Genomic DNA, 20,632 nt, shown 5'->3' with positions numbered 1-20,632 from the left:
AAGAGGTTTTCCGCCCTCTGATAACCTTTTATTTATCTATTGGCTCATACAGATTTGATTACTTACATCTTGCTGTCTTGCCTTCATGCATTATAATGAAAGGAGTTACCCCCCACATTTCGGGTGATTACAGGAGAGTGAACCTCACTAGTATTTGCTCCCGCCTCTGTGGGGTCCGAGCGAAAAAATGAGAGAGGTTTTTCCTGGATAACTCGCATTGCAGCAGCATGAGAGGTTCTGACGGAAACTTGTAGCTAAGCAAATCTACCCTCAGGTCTTTATATCGTTGGACAGAGTGGTTTGCATCTGTTGTCTGAAAGCTGGGGTCTGAATACAATTGTGTCCAATGAAAAAAACATTGCAATGTATTTTATCCAAAGGAACACAAACAAAATTTAGCTACTTTCATTGACACAAAATCATAGTGAAGGGGAGAAGTATCAGACCTTGGAGAGAGAGAAAAGTGGAGAAGCAACCCATAGCAGCCAATCAGCTTCGACCTATCATTTATTTATCACCGTTTAAAAAAAAATGCCAGTTAGGAGCTGATTGGTTGCTATGGTCAAATCTCCCACTTTAGATGGCTTATGCTGGTTACACACTGGAACGATTTGTCATGGCGATTTGGCCAAATCGGAATGACAAAATGTGCACATCGCATGCACGATATGCGCGCTCCCGTGTTCGCTAGGTTTAATGTGCTGCACATCAAACCTGACGATATCGCACGTGGCACCATGCATACTAATGAAGGACGGAACGAGTGATCGTTCCACCGTTCATTAATCGTTGCAGTGTGTACAGGCAATCATGAGATGTCCAGGGTGAAGGCAACTCGTCACGATTGCCGGTCGTATTAGTGTGTACCCGGTTTTATACATAGCTCTCTACCCAGCAGCCATGAGACTTTTGCAAAATAGTAACTCCTGCTGTTAGCTATGCATAATAGAGACAGGCAGCCTGTTGCTCTCCAGTACTTCTGGTACAACATGTACCCAGCATTCCTTGCACCCCAGGCTAATGTACAATCTTATCAATATCCATAGGCAAGGTTTTTAGTGCAGCTAACTCTGAAGGATGATTTGTGAAGCTTCTGGCTGTATCTGCTGCAGCTGTATTGTGTGTTTTGCAGTTTTTCACAATTACAATAACAGGCCTAGATCACAATTCAATACTAGACAGTAATCACATTACAGCTGTCAGGAATTGCTTCTGAATGCATTTCCTTAGCAATTTATGCCAGTGCTGTATTTTATCCTTATTTGAGGAAAAACACATTAATTTTATGATAATTCAACACTATCATGTACTAGTATCAATCCTCTGAGCCAGCCCTTATTTTCAGCATTATTAAAATGACTGCCATTTAAACATGCCCATAAATTTTCATGAGACCTAGAAGGATGAATAGAAAAACATTTACTGAAAATCATATTGTAATGTGTAATCCCGTGTATTGGGAGAAATTAAAAAGGGGGGGGGGGGGTTTCAAAAACAAATCACTTGTTCTTTTATTAAGGAGTTGTAAAAAAATAACCCAACTGCTTTATGTAGACATAAAATATTAGGACTGGGGACAATAACACTTTTCAGGAGCTTGAGAGTCATAGTGATGGTCTTACATCATCAAATGTCCTCTATGCATAAAACAATGCTTTTTCACTTGTTTCTGTTCAGATCATTTATTCAGAACAACCATTGAGGGGCAGATTTATAAGGGCAATAGTAAAACGTGTGAAATAAGCCTAATTTTTTTTTTTATTACTATCGGCCTTTAAAAGCCAGCACTCAAAGCTGCTGAAAATTGGACCCTTTGCAAAACTCATCTTTAGTATTTTATAAACCCAGAGCTTACCGGCTTAAAATAAAGTAATATGTTATGCAAAAATCTATACCAATGAGGAGAAATTAATATAATGTAAATCAGGAAGACACTCTTAGTTTGGTGATACAAATGAGTGTGCAATGGGTTTTGTAATCAACCAAGAAAAATATGTTGAATGGCCTTTGTAGGGTTAAATGTACTATTACCAGCAAAATTGTTCCATGCTATCTGTAACCAGATTTAATGCATTATTCACACGACGGCTCCATCTAGCGTAAAAAGTACACACTCAGTCTTAGCCAGAAGCAGTCGCTGTGTCCGTAGACCTATCCAGTGCATTTTGATAGTGTTTGAAATCTGTTTTATGCACATATAAGGGTGTGATAACCGCAGTTCTGGCAAGCCTGATCACTGTGTCCTGCCAAACACTGGAGTGTGAATCAAGGTACAACATATTTATACCATATTCTGTAATCACGGAAAAATCACCGGGGTGCATTTCTAGCAGATGCAAAATGTTTGACAACCTAAATACATTTGTGAAATAAATATACACAACTTTTCTCTCTGCCATCTTTCAAAGTTTTTTTCCCTCTCCCTGAAATATATCAGTTTTTAATTCTCCTTCCCTATTTTAACTAGATCATGAAAAACAAGTCCTAGTTTAAAATCAACTCACTAAGCATATCCACACTATAAACCTTATACACTATAGTACTGGTTTCTGATGAAGATTCCCAAATATACACAGTTTTTGGCTAAATGCTTACGTGGAGTTTGGCGTTCCACCCTTTCATGTAATGGGCGAGCGGTACCCTGTTTCTGATGGGATGTAGTCGGCATCCCGGCTTGCGGGATGCCAACGGTCTGAATAACGACACCAAAATCCCGACAGGTCGGGGATCCTGGCACGAAGGGTTCAGAAAAAACTCTGGACAAGTCAGTAGCGTTCAGTATTATATTATAACTTATTTAATTCCTCCTAAAACTGAATTTTCCATTTTTGGGTGGTTTTATTCTTTGTATATTTTGTAAACAAAATAGCTATCTAAAATACATGTATTTTATTTACAATAAGACTTTGAAATACATGAAAAAGAGTATAGCTCGTGGTTTCCGGATGGAGGCGTATTTATAATGGGTGGAGGGTGTGCAGTGCACGTAGGCCCGCACCGCACACCCTGCACCCATGTTATCTAAAACTTCCCTCTCCGAGGTCCCGCGTCGGGTCTTTCAGCGCGGCCATTTTTCTGGAGTTTTGCGCATGCGCTGTGAGGAAATTGCAGGGCACACTCTAGTGCCCAGAGTCTACTGATTCTGCGGTGACCGGCCAGCTGCATTAGTCAGCTGCCGGCCGCTGGGGTGAGAGGAGGGGGCATGTGACTGGGGATGCACGCGGGCCCCCTTCTCTCTAAAGACGCCCCTGTTTATATACTTTCGCTGTATAGTATAAGGGTGCTGTTACTATTGCTGCCTACAGACATGTTTTCTTGTTTGGATATGGAAAATCAAACCACACACAAGGCATGTATACTTGTGTCTAAATTTAGTTATTTTGCATAATCTTCATTAGTATGATCTAATCAACTTCAGACAAGGCAGAAAAGTACAAAAGAAAATTGCTTCTACCTTCTATTAACAGTGGCATGAGACATTTACAATGACGAACTCCGTTAGGATATGGAAGTATTCACAAATAATAGCTAATTGGTTTGGGACCTGGCAGAACTGTATCAAGCCTGCTACCTTATAGTTAGTTATTGGGAAGTTTTACTCTGTCACTACATGTGTAATCTATTTTAAGTTTAAAGTGGCCCGTGGAGCATAATCAAATGCACTTAAGTGGTAAAAATACACCCAAGTATGATGATATTGGCAGGCTGATGATACCCATGCAGGCTGTTAGTGGCCGCAAGAGCAGTGCCGGAGGCTGTTAGTGGCCGCAAGAGCAGTGCCGGAGGCTGTTAGTGGCCGCAAGAGCAGTGCCGGAGGCTGTTAGTGGCCGCAAGAGCAGTGCCGGAGGCTGTTAGTGGCCGCAAGAGCAGTGCCGGAGGCTGTTAGTGGCCGCAAGAGCAGTGCCGGAGGCTGTTAGTGGCCGCAAGAGCAGTGCCGGAGGCTGTTAGTGGCCGCAAGAGCAGTGCCGGAGGCTGTTAGTGGCCGCAAGAGCAGTGCCGGAGGCTGTTAGTGGCCGCAAGAGCAGTGCCGGAGGCTGTTAGTGGCCGCAAGAGAAGTGTATGAAGCTGTTAAAACTTGTCACATGGTAGAAATGTATAACTTTTTTTTCAATAATAAAATTAATAAAAAATAATAAAATTAATAAAGATTCTAACACTATTTTCTAATTGAACAGCAAAACGTTGTGGCTGTGGGATATTGCCCCCCAAAAAAGAACTTGTGGGACCTTATTTGATCTAATTGAATGTGCCCCTATATGTGACTTCTGGGACATTGCTAATTGCAGAAATTAATTTTCAGTGGAGGGGCCTCAGCAAAGTACTGCAGGGAGATAGGGCTAAAGTAAATTTCATATTCAAAGTGGAAGTCCAAAATGTCTTTAAGTCAGCCTGATGAATATAAACTAAAAAATGAGCTAAAATACACAGATTTACTTACAAACAAAATGTTAACACAAATGAATAGAAGTTCCATTATTTTGCTAGAACTTGAAATACTTATAAATAATTATAGGCCATTCTATAAAATCTGACGTTTTAGGTTGGTGCTGTTACTGCTATTTATGGACAATTTTTGTCTGAATTTTAAATAGGAGATCTTTGATTTTTTACTTCTCGTTAGCATCAAATTTTTTAGTTATGTCAATTTTGTATTTAATCTTGTGTTCTTTCATTGACCTACAATAAGACATTAACTTCTGCAGAAGAGGAAATAGAAGTACAAATGCAAATTGTCTACATTCACAGGACAAATTTCATTTTGAGGTTCTTAAGGCAAGATTTGGAAGAGTGTACACCTAAAATAATCAATGCAGTAAATGTCTCTCTTGTGTTGGTAAGGTCTTTTTGGGGAGTCATTACTGACTTCTCATCCCTCTTGCGTTACATGTCCATCTGCTTTTGGTTGTGTTTGTAAGAATATTTATACTTAATGAATGACATCACAATGTTCTGTGTGGTTGAAAGTCCATCTTATCTGCTGCATCATGAACTTGTAACCACTTCAAACAGCTTTAGGTCCATAAAATTATATGAGTCTGTTTCTGGAATGCCTGGTGAAAAAAGAAAACTCACATGGGAAGCGGAAGTGCTAAGTGTCATACAAAATGTGACACACTTTACCTGATCTGCTTTTATAATGTATTTGAATCCACTGTAGACTGTAATTTAATTGCCTATTAATTAGTCTGGAATTGCCTAAACCTATGCAGTTTTGTAGTGAGCTGTATTTTGTTTTTTTTAACAACAATGGAAAATCAGTAGATAACTGTTGCTCTACTCTTATGCTGGGTACACATTAGGACAACGGATCGGCCTTCCGACTGATCCGCTGTCCTATCTGATGATTGGTAAGTGCATACACACGTACCAATCGTCGGCCCGATCTGTTGCACTATTGTCACAAGTGGGTGGGCATTTACATGTGCCTGCCCAGTTGTGACGTCAGTCACCGGCGGCCTCTACAGAAAGTGTATGGGCAGTCGGCTGACCGCCCGTACACACAGCATGATGTGCCAATGTATCTGCAGATATATTGGCCATTGGCTGTGCTGCACAGCCGACGCGATATGTCTGTGAATGACGTTGCTCATTCAATTGAACAACCAAAATTTCTCCCAGTGTGTACCCAGCTTTAAGGTAGGTACCGATTCCTTTTGCAGTAATACATTGATAATTGGTACCTATCATCTAATTTTTCTTAAGGAGCAAGTAAAAACAACATTTTGAAATTAATATATGTTTCATCCCTCTGCAGACAGGGCCTGTGCATTGCCTGAGGACCTGAGGACACCTGATTGGGTAATAGAGAGGTACAGACTAGAAGTGGTTACCAATCCTCAGTCATTGCCCACTACTTCTTCCTGCTACTTCTTACTTTGCAGGCCGGAGGCGAGTGCAGTATGAGGTGCTCTGACATCATAACCAAGCATTAAGCTGGCCATACACCAGACCAACTTCCCCCCAAACATGCAACTAGTTGGTTGGTTGGAATGAAAATCCGGTAATGCATGGGAGCAAATGACAATCAGCCATTTGCTCCCAAACACTTGAAAACAAGCAAAAGCTGTTGTTCAGGCAAGTTGCTTAAATCATACAGATTTAACCAACTTGCCTGAACTACCTTTTTCGTGTTTTCTGGTGTTTGGAAGCAAATTGCTGATTGGCAATTGCTCCCATGCATTGCCGGATTTTCATTCCAACCAACCAACTATTGGATGGTTGGAGGAAAGTTGGTCTGGTGTATGGCCAGCCAGCATAACGCTGACATGGAGGAACAGCCAGCAGCTCCAAATGGAAGAACCTGCTGGCTGCCTCTGTGTGTGGGGGTTCCATGTTTTAGGTGTCCTGTAGACATTGGCGTGTCCAGGTTCACCTTATGGTAGCACGGCCCTGTCTGCAGCAGGTTGCCATGTAAGAAGGGTGGTAGTTCACCTTCTAAGCGAGCAGAGTTGCTGTGTAGAAACACACTGCGTGGAATTACTGTATATACACAGAAGTAATGTCATGTCATGTCAGATGGCTGTATTCTGAGCTTTTTTGACTTATATGACATCCCATCTGCACACTGATGGCTGTAGTAAAGTGGGGAGGCAACTAAAATATTACTTTGCCAGTTTTGCAGAGGTGTAGTGAAAATTCAGCACAACACCGAACAATGCAGCTGATACAAAGGTGATAGCAAAAAAAAGTGCACGCAAAAATATTGTATTTCCGTACATATGTTGAACCAGAAGCATTTCCAGATGCGTACGTCTGCCTCCACATCCGCAGCATATGTGCCCCATTTATGACAAGTCATCATTGTTTACAATGTGTATATGCGCATAATTGCTGCTCTGCATGAGCCTTGTTTAAGTGGATACATCCTTACTTAACTTTGTCTATGTGAGAACTCTCATTTCTATCCCCATCCTGCTCCTCCAGTTGTAAGGTTTGATACGTGCAAAATGTTCAAGTCTGCAATCATGGAATTGCTTTCTGGGCATGTGCAGTACAATTTCACGCAAATATGATACACCAAACTAGTGTTGTACTCGCTCTGCATTAGCCTGAATGTATTTTCCATGAGTCATATCTGAACTTTTCAAAATTGTAGGAGGGCCATTGCATGTAAAATAAACACACTTGTTGTTATAATTTTAGATCAACAGCTCAGATATTGTTCAAATTTGGTATATGGAGAGTATATATGTAGTCTAAGAAAAAATACAAAATTGTATTTAAATATCTCCTGCCGTTTCCAAAATATGGCTATCTAAATTTTTCAAAAATCTGTCAAAAACGCACAACCAGCATATTTTCAAACCGCCATAGCCGCTCTCCTAATTAAGCTACAGAGGTGGGAGTGGTGTCATTTTACTGTGTTGTGTATGCCCTTTCCTATGATATACAACACAATATGCTTTGTGAGGAAACATTTTCCCAAATTCAAACTGAAATTTTTGATCATGATTATCTCAAAAATTGCGTCAACAAAACATTTCTGGAAATAGTCTATACTAATGTTAAATGTTTGTCAAAATTTAAAAGTAGGAGGATAATGGGTTCATACTTAAAAATAATTTTAAAGCAAGGTAGTTTATTCAAAAAAGGCGGGTGTATTACAAGTAGTAATAGGTAATAATAGATTTGATGGCTTCATTAGTTTAATTATATAAATCAAGTTGAATAGAAATACTTGACATTTTATTAGCCAATCAACAATGTTAGCTGAAGATAGTTTGACAATGCCTCAGTGGTTTTTAAAGTGCCAACAGGAGACCTGACATAAATTCTTCCAGTTGGAGTTATAGGGTTCTCTTTGCATAAGACATCTATTAGAGGTATCCATAGTACATCAGGCTTCCTTGGATAGAATAATGATGGTGAAGGTCCAGCTGGATGAAGGAAGGTCACTTTTAATTTGTCTTCAGCTTCATTCTTGTCCATCACATAAGCAAGCCACCGTTTCTTGTTATACACAATGGATATATAGCCATTTATTTGTGTCAACTGGAGTTTGTTTAGAGATTTTGAAATGAATACTGTAGATGTTGTTGTTGCCTTAGAAAAGGTTTTCACAGATATTTTTGATGTACTTGAATCAACAGGTATAAAAGCATGATACTGTTGTGCTCCCTGAATATTTACTGACTGGCTGAAACGTTCATTCAAAAATGTTTCAGACTCAATATAGTCGTCTTGCGTTGTGAACGTCAAATTAATTCCAGAATAAATGGCTATATATCCGTTGTGTATAACAAGAAATGGTGGCTTGCTTATGTGACTTGCTGTTATTACTTCTTGTAATACACCCGACTTGCTTTAAAATTATTTTAAGTATGAACCCATTATCATCCCACTTTTAAATTATGACAAACTTTAACATTAGTATAGACTATTTCCAGAAATGTTTTGAACTTTTTTGTCAACGCACTTTTTGAGATGACCCACGGTTTAGATGTCTTTAATAACCGGATTCATGATCTTTTGATTAAACAGTGTAGCATATGGCTTTATTTATTTATATAGTGCCCACTAAAAAGTATCAATGCCCATTGATTAATGCATCGTTACTTAAGCAGTGATACAGTAGCTGGAAATTCTACCTTGTTTTTGTGGCTCACAGACAAAATCAGCTACAAAGTAGCCAAACGCTGTAAGTTTCACCAGGTATAATACTTTTTTTTTTTTTTTTTTACCACTATTTATCAGACATTTTACAGGTTTTCCTACATCCCTATTATAATAGCCTCTTGGAATGCCGTCAAAGGGGAGGCTTGTGTATATTATTGCATTGCATAAGGGAAACCAGTAACATAAACCTCAGAAATTATATGTATTAGTGTGTGGGAGCTCTAATCTAGAGCGTTTAAGTCTTACAATTTGTAATTTGTAAATTCAGCAGCTAAATGGAGGCTTGTAAAACTAGGCAATCAAAACTCATTTGTCGTCTCTGTAATTTCTGCCCTCTTTTCATTTTTTTTGTTTAAATTAAGATAATTTTTTCCCCTTGCTAATACACTAAAATGCTATGTATTTTTACAAGCCTCATAAACCTCACCTTCTTTTTATGAGAAGACAGATCCTGTCAAACTTCCAGGTGTCTCATCTCACTTACTTTCAGCTGTGTGTTTTTACAAGAGTTTGACTATAGACAGTAAGGGGGTATGTGTACACAAACTCAATTTTCTGGTGGGTTATTTGTTACTTTTTACACAGATGATTTGTCTTCTCTGTCCCCAAATCAGTTTTGTTCGGTATAGGATGCTTTATTACTGTAAAGGATATTATTTAATAAAGGACGAGAAAAATTGCACACATTACATAAATTGTGACCCAAAAAATTATTACTTTGTTTTCTAATTCTGTGCCAGAGATACCTGCCAGGCATTTAAATTGATAGTCTTGGTGACAGTGCCTATTTCCATGTCCACCAATGAGCAAAGATCTTCGTTCTTTTCAATCAAATTACCCATATACCACTTCAATCTGGTAACCTACGAGGAAATCAGCCTACTTTTGGGAAACATAGATATGTTTTCACTACCAGTAGGTGTTCCCCAAGGTTCTGTTCTTTGGTCCTCTTCTATTCTCCTTTATACATCCAGTTTAGGTGAGCTCCGCACCAGCTTTGGCCCCAAATATCACACACAGATAGGACAGTTTCACACATGCCGGTTTTGACCAGGCGGCAAAAAGCTGCCCGTTTTTTTGTCGGGTGTGAAAAAAAGATAAACAGGGAAGCAGTGGATCCTTTAACAACGCCCGGGCACGGCACAGTTGCCGTGTAACAACCGGGAGTATCCACTGTGCAGGATGGCTGCCATGCCCGTTCCTTCCCTGCACGCCAGTGGTGTAAAGGAAACAATGTTTCCTTTCACACACACTGGCTTGTGCCGGCCGGGCTTGTGAAAGGCACTGAGTGCCTGGAAAAACCCGGCCGGCTACCGCCTGTTTCATGCCCGGCCGACTACCGCCTGTTTCATGCCTGGCCGGCCACCGCCTGTTTCATGCCCGGCTGGCCAAAACCGGCAGGTGTGAAACTAGCTATAAACCTCTGCTCCCCTGAGCTTTTATTCCCTCTCTTCACTTGTATCTGCAGCCGTGTCTTTACTATTTGCTCCTGGATGTTCCAGAACTTTTTTTAAACTTAACATGTCTAAGACTGAGCTGATCATCTTCCCACCCTTCAGAATAACCTCACCTCCATCAATTTCATTATCTATTTATAAGCACAACCATCTCTTCTAGCCAGCAAGTGCCCTGTCTTGGAGGTATCCTTGACCCAGGGCTGGCTCCAGGGGGAGCGGCGCCCTGTGCAGGACGGTAACTCGTCGCCCCTTAACTGCGCACGACCAAAAATGGGGATGTGGCCCAATTACCATAGGCCACACCCCCTAAATTACGTTATTTTGGGGGGGTCCCTGTATGACATGCCTCCCGTTAAAGGTCAGGCTGGGGCGAGCCAAGCACTACGACAGTAGCTGGGCTGCCCCCAGCCCTCTTCCTGCACTGAATGGATGCGCACGGCATCCATTCCTCTTCTCTGGGGCCGGCACTGCCACACAACTGCAGCGTTGGAGGTGCCCGACCACCCGTGGGACACTTCGTCCCGCGGGTGGAACAGCGGAGCAGCGTCCGAAAAATGGGACTGTGGCACTGAAATCAGGAATGGTTGGGAGGGGTGCGCCCTCTATGAGGTGGCGCCCCTGTTCGACCGCACTGGTCAAACATGCCTTGAGCCGGCCCTGCCTTCACTTCTCCCTCTCCTTCAAACTGCACATTCAATACCTCTTGCAGTAATGCTGTTTCCATTCACTTACTGGTAATCTCTAGACTGGACTACTGTAACTTCCTCTCATCTGACCTCCCCGTCTCCCACCTTTTTCTACTGCAATTTGTCTTGAATGCTGCCGCCTGGCTCATCTTCCACTCCAACCACACTACGTGTTTCCCCTTTACTACAAGCCGTACACTGGCTTCCCTTCTTCTACAGAACCCAATTAAATCTCCTCACACTCACTTACCAAGCCACCACCCAATCCTGTCCTACTTCTCTGACCTCCTCTCCCTTCACCCTCCCGACCACCCACTTCACAAATGATTGCCACTTCCTCCTCCCAATGGATTACTTCCTCCAACTCCCGCTGCCAAGATTTTGCCCGTGCTGCTTCCTACCACTGGAACTCTCTCCCTCTCTCCCTCTCCACCACTTGACAAAACTTCAAACGGGCTCTCACCCACTTCTTCATCAAAGCCTTCCAGCTCTCATCCTAACCAACTGCTCCATGATTCTTTCTCACTATCTGTGCCCTCTGTATCACCCCTGTTGCCACTCTCCTTTAGATTGTAAGCTCTCACAAGCAGGGCCCATTTTCCTCATGTGCTTTTCCTTCCCTTACTTCTACCATCATCTACTCCCCACTGCCAACAACAGCACCAAACCTTTTGAGATCGGCCTCCCTGCTGCTTATTTGGGTCTTATAACTGTTGCTGTAAGAATGTTTGCAAAGCCCTTGTCCATGTTCTGCATTGTTTCATTCTGTAATACTCCTAATACTGGCATAACACTGACTTGAAAATCCCGGGTTGATGCACGTGAACGTGCATCAAACCTGTATTTTTGCCGGTGTAAATGGATCCACCCGGGTCCAGGGACCCAGGGATCCAACTCTGGCAGCTTGCAGGGTTTGCCTTAGGTTGTTCCCATGTCACCCTGCAGAGTAAACAACGCAATCCGGGTCACAATGACCCGGATCATGCCGCATTCTACCCAATTGGGTGGCTTCAGTGGAGCTTGGAGACTACATCATCTCCAAGCGTCTGCTGCAACCCTGGAATAGACGGGTCACTGCAACCCGGCTTCGGGGTGAACAGTGCCGACCCAGCCATACCCTGAGTTGGTGCTGCAGTAGATAAGTGTCTGTCCCAGGTCTGATGTGGGTTGGAAACATGTTGCAAATCCCGGTTCAGACCTGGAACTTTGGTGTATAAGCAGTATAAGTCACTTTTTATTATTTTGTTTATACTGTTGCTGTATATGTGCTTTGTAAGGTACTGTGGACCCCTTGTGGGAACAATAATGTTCATTGTAATTCATCACAATCTCAGTTTCTTGCAGTTCATTTGGCCTGATAAAATGGGCGGAGTCTGCCTAATGAATACATACATATAAATTATGTTCCGCATGTGGTTCACACTAAAATAGTATATAGTGCAAATTGCTGCATTGAGTAGCAATAGTAAATTTTAAATTTTGAAATAGGCTTAATAAATAGACACCGTAGTCCTTTTATTGTAGCGGTTACCAAGGTATATTTTATGTATGTATGCAAAGATGTAGAGCACAGGTTCTCAAACTCGGTCCTGGGGACCCCAAACCGTGCATGTTTTCCAGGTCTCCTCCCAGAATCACAAGTGAAATAATTAGCTCCACCTGTGAATCTTTTAAAATGTGTCGGTGACTAATGAATACACCGATGCACCTGCTGGGTGACCTGGAAAATGTGTGGGGTCCTGAGGACCGAGTTTGAGAACCACTGATGTAGAGAATACATAATGTAGTATACAGTTGTCCAATAAAAGGGAAACAACTTTATTGAATTTAAAGTATTTAATTAATGTAAAGGGTATATATACTGTGCTGTAAGTACTATTTAAAAATATGTACACGTAATACATTTATACATTTAGTACAGAGAACCTTTTGCCTTTAAATGTTACTACATGCTCTTCCTAGATAAAATGTAAATTGAATTAATAAATTCCAATGAGACAGCGCCCCCAGTGACCAATTTATGCAACTTAAAATAAACTTTCAAAATCTAAACATCAAAATAAAAAAAGTTTTTCTAGTTCTGTTTTCCAAAGATGTCATGTTTTAGGCCCCTTTCCTTTTCATGTGTTCTCATTTAGCTTTGTCCTTATCTGACAGTCATGCAAAATATTGTACATACAGGTTGCAGGTTTGGTGATCGACTACACACAGCTAGTAGCAGAGCCGTAGCTAAACTTTTTGGTGCCCTATGCCAGAAAGAGCATTGGCGCCCCCCTCATTTTTCAAAGGGACATGATGCACCCAAAAAAGGGGAAATGGCCTCATGGGGAAGGGCCAGGGAAGAGATAGGGGAGGCCAGGAGATGCTGGGGATAAAATAAGAGGAAGCTACAAGCAAGAATGATAATAAACAGAAATTTGACAGGCCCAAACAGTGCCCCCTGACCTGTGGTGCCCTGTGCGATGGCACCGGCCGCACTACCCTAGCTATGGCTCTGGCTAGTAGTAGAACACAATTTCCTCTCCCTGATTAATCGCCCACATACTTGTTAATGGAATAGGATGACATGTTGCTTATCATTCCTCACTTTGGACTGTTTTATCAGCTCTCTGCATTTCTAAATGTTTATGCTTAGAGCCTGGTAAAAATTATTAATCTTACGTTGATTTGACACTGCTTATTAACCCTTACAGTTACAAGATGTTCTGTAATAGAATATACCTGCTTATGCCGAATGTTAGAAAGGAAGTTACATGAAGAATTGGTGTAAGGGCTCTTACTCTCCGGCGTATTCCCTGCACCCATGTTTGGTGGATCTGAAAAGCATTCAGCCGCATCAAAGCGCAGCTAGAACACATCTCAAAATAGAAACATTCTTCCGTGTAGAGGTAGGTTGGTCTGTACATACCAGTGCCAATGTCAACAAAGCAATAGACAGCATGCATAAATTTCATGTACTGATTTATCCTATTGCACTGACTGTTAGTGTACAGACTATCTCCATAACCAACCATGTTCTCTATTTTGAGATGTATTAAACCTGCATGTAAGGGATGATTAAATACTGTTGTTCCCTTAAACACCAGGGACACTGCACGTAGGGTTGCTATAATATCCTATTAATCAGGGACACATGAATAACACAATTTATGGGGCTGGCTGACTTCAAGTCTGCATTTCATCTGGTCTCAATGAGCATCAGAACCCCTGTAAGACAATTGTGTCCCTAATTAAAGTTATATTATTGCCATCCTAACTGCATGTCATACAGGATCGCATATGGGACCTCATTCAGAGTCTCTCGCAAGATGCGATCGCTCGCTGGCAAAAAGGGGCCGGATATTGTAATGATGTGCTCGCACTGCGTCTCGTAAGGACGCCCACTATGTTATAGCGAGCTACGGCAAAGTGCGCTCGTAAGTGTCTAAAGACGCCCTCTTGCCACTCACAACACACGTCATCTCCGGGAAATGAAGGATTAATCTGGATCATCGAGAGCCATCGGAGCTGCTCGCAGCCCTTGGGGTTGCCTTAGTCTGCCGCAAGCACTGCGATCAGTACTGGCTGAAATACATTCAGGTGACGTGTACCATGACGCTACTTTGTAAGTTATGCACGTCCTTTAAAGAACGTTTTGGTCCCCTGACACGCCTGCGTTCGCACAACCACTCCCCCGTTCACAAGCGCCTTCCCCTGTTACCACCCACAAATGGCACTATCTGTCACTCAAAGCAGCGACCTGAAAGTGGCTTGCGAGCTACCAAAAGCAGATCGCAACGAATGACTTGCGCATGCGCACTGCGAATTATACGCATGCGTAGATGTGCGAAAATTGCTGCGAGCGTGCCTTAGCGAGCGGGTCTGAATGAGGTCCATGGTCAGCACTTGTGGTCCAGGGGGAGGACATTTTATTGACTCCAATACTTTCACTTCCAGTGAATGCGAGTAAATGGAGCAGGCAGTTTTGAAAAAAAACAAAAAACCGTGTAAAGCGAGTGCTCCATGATGCAAATGTTAGTAGGTATGGGGTCATTAGAACCAGTGGATTCCAATCCCATACCCATTTACATCCTTTTACTATATGAATATATTTTCATGCCTCTTTTTGTAAGAGGCCAAATCAGTTTAATGCACAAGATAACATGGGAGCAGAGAAATTTCCAGAATGTTCTGCCAGTCAGCTGAGGAGCCGATCTGTAATCTAAAGCTGGCCATACACCAGACCAACTTTCCTCCAACTAGGGATGGCCATCGACCATCGATGTTTCAAAATCATCTATGGCACAGGTTCTCAAACTCGGTCCTCAGGACCCCAAACAGTGCATGTTTTGCAGGTCTCCTCACATAATTACTAGTGAAATAGTTAGCTGCACCTGTAGATCTTTTAAAATCAAGAGTAATGAATACACCTGTGCAGCTGCTGGGTGAGCTGCAAAAAGTGAACTGTGTGGGGTCCTGAGGACCGAGTTTGAGAACCACTGATCTATGGTTTATGTCTGATATCGAATACTTTATCATCGATGGCAGAGAACCAATGGTTTTCTGCCATCGATGGACAAGTGGGAGACGACCATCTAACTAGTTGGTTGGAATGAAAATCCGGTAATGCATGGGAGCAAATGACAATCAGCAATTTGCTCCCAAACATCAGAAAACACAAAAAAAAGGTTGTTCAGGCAAGTTGGTTAAATCTGTTTGATTTAAATAAAACTTGTCTGAACAACAGCTTTCGTCCGTTTTCCAGTATTTATGAGCAAATGGCTGATTCTCATTTGCTCCCATACATTACAGGATTTTCATTCCAACCAACTAACTAGTTGTTTGGTTGGAGGAAAGTTGGTCTAGTGTGTGGCCAGCTTAGTAGTTTAACTGACCTGATAACCGACAACTGAACATGTCAGCAGCACTTACAACATTTAGGGGTCTATTAATAATCACAGCAGTGCCACGATTATGTATAATCTGTATCGCGATGGATATTTTCATTTTGAATGAAAATATCCCCGCTATGTACTATACTGAACCCGCAGGGACAGCAGTAGCAATGACCTCTGGCCCTGCGAGTCATTTCCCTGGCATTTTGGAGGAGTCTCAGATTTGTGAAAGTCTCATCCATTTTCCGGAGGCTGCAGGAGAGGGATTGGAAAGTCTCTCTCCTGCGAGTAAAGCCTCCACTGGCAGGAGATTTCTGTCTAGGTTATTAGTACATAGCAACAATTCATAGAATTATGCATAAACTGCAGTTTCTGCATAATGTTATGAATTAAAAAAGGCTTAATTAATAGGCCGCTTTGACTCACATTTCCATTTTCACATGCTTATTTAGTCCATCCTCAGAGTACATAGGAGTAGATTATTCAGACCTATTTTATATGCTATAACATTTGGTATGAGACTACTATGACTACAGTCAAATGACCATTAAATCTTAAAATTCAATTTACTTAGTATAAAATAGCTCCTACTAGCATTTCTGATATATATAATAATTTAGAGATATTAGAAGACCTGAAGGTATTGGAAGTAAAATGTTTATTATGGAGAAAGAATGTTTCCTAATGCACACCAGTACAGCTGACACCACACAGAGAAAAATATCAGTCATCCTGTGACAGCATGGGCATTCATGCAATACAGACATTTGTGTCAGTCACAAAACAACTAGACCTGGACTTGTTGGGTCACCCATACAGTCTGTTTGTGTAGGACAACATAATGCAAATGAAGGGTATTGTAGTCAGCTTATTTCAGCCAAACATGACACAAAAGCGGTGACGCTAGCAGTGACAGCTTACTGTATATCTAACCAAATCGGTCATTATCGGACATGTTGATAAATGCAGTAGGGAGCAGACTCCTATCGGCCTACAGAGAATGCACCTATATGTGTTGCCAAATTGTACTGTGACACTGTAAGTAGGTACTCGGGTAGAAATGGCAACTTTTCTGATTGGGGCATGGCTTAAATTGTTCTGAACTTCCAATCTACCCAAACAACACCAATTATGATAAAGGACACACACTCTTTTTGGCATGCAGTGTCCACTGGCAAGTTTTGGCTGTTCTGAGAAAATCAGGACTGTTGGCAGGTATGGTCGAGCAGCAGATCAGCCTGTGAGTGACAGGGCACTCATAGGACACAACTTTGCAGTAACTTACATAACAAGGTTATATACAATCTAATTCATCTTAATTCCTGAAACAAATATATATATATATATATATATATATATATATACACACACACACACACAGTCAGGGCATAAATATTGGGACATTGACAGAATATTCATATTTTGGCCTCTATTCACCACCACAATGGCTTTGAAATGAAACAAACAAGATGTGTTAAATCCTAAATCTAACTTTCACTTTTTAATACTTTGTTGCAAATCCTTTGCAGGCAATTACAACCTGAAGTCTGGAACGCATAGACATCACCAGACGCTGGGTTTCATCCCTGGTGACGCTCTGCCAGGCCTCTACTGCAAATGTCTTCAGTTCCTGCTTGTTCTTGGGGCATTTTCCCTTCAGTTTTGTCTTCATAAAGTGAAATGCATGCTCAATCATATTCAGGTCAGGGGACTGACTTGGCCATTGCATAACATTCCACTTTTTAGCCTTAAAAAACTCTTTGGTTGCTTTTGCAGTATGCTTCGGGTCATTGTCCATCTGCACTGTGAAGCGCCGTCCAATGAGTTCTGAAGCATTTGACTGAATATGAGCATATAATATTGCCCAAAACACTTCAGAATTCATTCTGCTGCTTTTGTCAGCAGTCACATCATCAATAAATACAAGGGAACCAGTTCCATTGGCAGCCATACATGCCCACGCCATGACACTACCACCACCATGCTTCACTGATGAGGTGGTATGTTTTGGCTCATGAGCAGTTCCTTTCCTTCTCCATACTCTTCTCTTCCCATCACTCTGGTACAAGTTGATCTTTGTCTCATCTGTCCATAGGATGTTGTTCCAGACCTGTAATGGCTTTTTTAGATGATGCTTGGCAACCTCTAATCTGGTCTTCCTGTTTTTGAGGCTCACCAATGGTTTACATCTTGTGGTGAACCCTCTATATTCACTCTTGTGAAGTCTTCTCTTGATTGTTGACTTTGACACATATACACCTACCTCCTGGAGAGTGTTCTTGATTTGGCCAACTGTTGTGAAGGGGTTTTTCTTCACCAGGGAAATAATTCTTCTGTCATCCACCACAGTTGTTTTCCGTGGTCTTCCTGTTCTTTTGGTGTTGCTGAGCTCTTCAGTGCGTTTTCTCTTTTTAAGAATGTTCCAAACAGTTGATTTGGCCACACCTAATGTTTTTGCTATCTCTCTGATGGGTTTGTTTTGATTTTTCAGCCTAATGATGGCTTGATTCACTGATAGTGACAGCTCTTTGGATCTCATATTGAGAGTCGACAGCAACTGATTCCAAATGCAAATGTCACACCTAGAATCAACTCCAGACCTTTTACCTGCTTAATTGATAATGAAATAATGAGGGAATAGTCAATACCTGTCAATAGCTTTTGAGTTGATAGTCCCATTACTTTTGGCCCCTTAAAAAGAGGGAGGCACATATAGAAACTGTTGTAATTCCTACACCGTTCACCTGATTTGGATGTAATTACCCTCAAATTAAATCTGAAAGTCTGCAGTTAAAGCACATCTTGTTTGTTTCATTTCAAAGCCATTGTGGTGGTGAATAGAGGCCAAAATATGAAAATTCTGTCATTGTCCCAATATTCATGCACCTGACTGTGTGTATATATATATATATATATATATATATATATATATATAGTGTGTGTGTGTGTGCGCATATATATATAATAGTGTGTTTTTTTGAATGTCAGATGATGAAATTTCGGATAAACTTTATTGGCTTTTTAATATTGACCGTTCCAAGAATGCAACATTTAAAGATAGAGTTTTATTATTAATTGATAAGTTGAACAGAGAATAATTTCCTTCTTTCTTATCTATGTCACTATGAGGTACCTACTGACAGTTTTGCTGACTCCAGGGAAAAATATTGTAGCTTAAGATATATCACTCCTAAGAGACCATCGTAGATTCACTGTTTATTGTGTGTCTCCACTTAAAGGGGGCATATACTCATCCCATCCATTGATTTTACTTACATTATTTTTGTTTTTAATGTTTTTTTTTTAAATAAATGTTAAGTAATTTATTATCTGCCTACAATGCCTTATATCTCTGTTTCCCATTGGGGTTTGGTATTAATTACTTGGCCAAGGAACAATGATGTGTTAGCAATACATACAAATCAGAAGAATAATGGTACACCAGGGCAAAGTTATTCTAGAGAAATATTGAATGCTTGCATGGCATTTCCAAGCAATAAGTTTTAAACAAAGCATCTTTCAGATGTTCTAGTCAGTGTGGCCACAGACACAGCAATATCTGGCGATATTATTGCATTTATGGCCGGCTTTATTGATTCCTTTATATTAAAGTTGGCTTCTGTCTGATTTTTACAGCCACCATATTGCATCAGATCATTTGGGTAGAATCTAGGTTCTTTGCTTTTGATTGTAATTTGACAGACAAGGTTTGTTACAAGAGTACACTGAGCTGATCTAGACCACTTCTTGCACCAGCACACAAAGAGTTAGAAGGATATCTGTGACACAGTCAATAGCCACAAGCTCAAACATCTCACTTATGAAACTTGTACAACGTGTTCCTTATATTTATTTGTCAGATTTCAAAAGGCAAATATGTCAATATGTCTGTGTACAGGTAGAATCTGATGCTAGGTGGATGGACTATTAGTTTTAAAAGCATTGCGTCATTTCCCAGGTAGTGTGGTAAAGGTCTCTATGGTCGGGGTTCTCTTGGAAACCAGGATAATGCCCATTCTCAATGGCTGAGGTTACCAGATAACCCAGATAATGCCTAGTAAGCCACTACCAAACATTGCATTATGCAGACACTACTGCCTGGCTCCCATTCAGTAAAGTTAAATTGTATATTTGCACCTTCAGTAGCAGTGGCCACTGCAGGGACTAAAGTTGGGAACGTACATTAAGTCCAGTCTGCACTCCTAAAGCTGGATACACACTAGTCGATATTTTGGACAATTTGACGATTTTCGGGGGATCTGAAAGACAAATCGGTCAAATCGTCCAGTGTATACACGCACTATCACGCGCTCCCGTGAGTCATTTGTCGCGTCTTTTGGTCGGCCCTACATGCTGTTCATTCATGATTTTTACATTGTACGCTCTACCAAACGACCAGGCGATGGGCCTCTTTTATTAGTGAGTTTTATCACCAAAACGAGTGATAAATTTCACTGTGTATGATAAATGGTTTTCCAGCCAATCAGCTGTCAACTGTTTGAAAAATGACAGTTGGGAGCTGATTGGCTGGAGCACCATTTATCATACACCGTGAAATGTATCACTCGTTTTGGTGATAAAACTCGTTAATAAATGAGGACCGATATGTTAATATCATATAGTTAACGATCTAACCACCAAACGATGCTCACTATATCGTGCCGTCGTTTGGAAGATTGCACAGTGTGTATGCATTATATCGTTTGTCCAGGAGTTCAAGGGAAATCGTTGACGATATTGCATCGTTTGCACACCGTCTAATGTGTACCCAGCTTAAGACCTGTTTTGTTCTTCTAGGCATGCATTGGATTGGGACATGGTTCAAAAGAGCAAAGGTCTCTAGAGAGTGGACTTAAATGTCAGGCCATCCCCTGCTAATTTTTCTATGAGGCCTGATGTTTCTACTATATAGGATGTAGAGTTTTGGGTGCAGCGTTAGGGGACTCTGGGGGTATGACCCAAATGTCTAGGTCTGACTCTAGGGACTGCTGTGCACATG

The 20,632-nt window shown here is 41.3% G+C and overlaps 1 protein-coding gene across 2 annotated transcripts in view; it reads left to right on the top strand.

Moving 5' to 3' along the window:
• The window catches only part of RGMA (repulsive guidance molecule BMP co-receptor a), a 50,433-nt gene that overhangs the window by 3,145 nt on the left and 26,656 nt on the right, over positions 1-20,632 (top strand). The gene's annotated exons all lie outside the window — the stretch shown is intronic.

The sequence above is a fragment of the Taudactylus pleione genome, unplaced genomic scaffold (genome assembly GCF_031769625.1).
Source record: "Taudactylus pleione unplaced genomic scaffold, aTauple2 ptg000556l, whole genome shotgun sequence".
Taxonomy (NCBI): domain Eukaryota; kingdom Metazoa; phylum Chordata; class Amphibia; order Anura; family Myobatrachidae; genus Taudactylus; species Taudactylus pleione.
The sequence above is the reverse complement of the archived record's forward strand: the minus strand, read 5'-3'. Positions and strand labels throughout refer to the sequence as shown.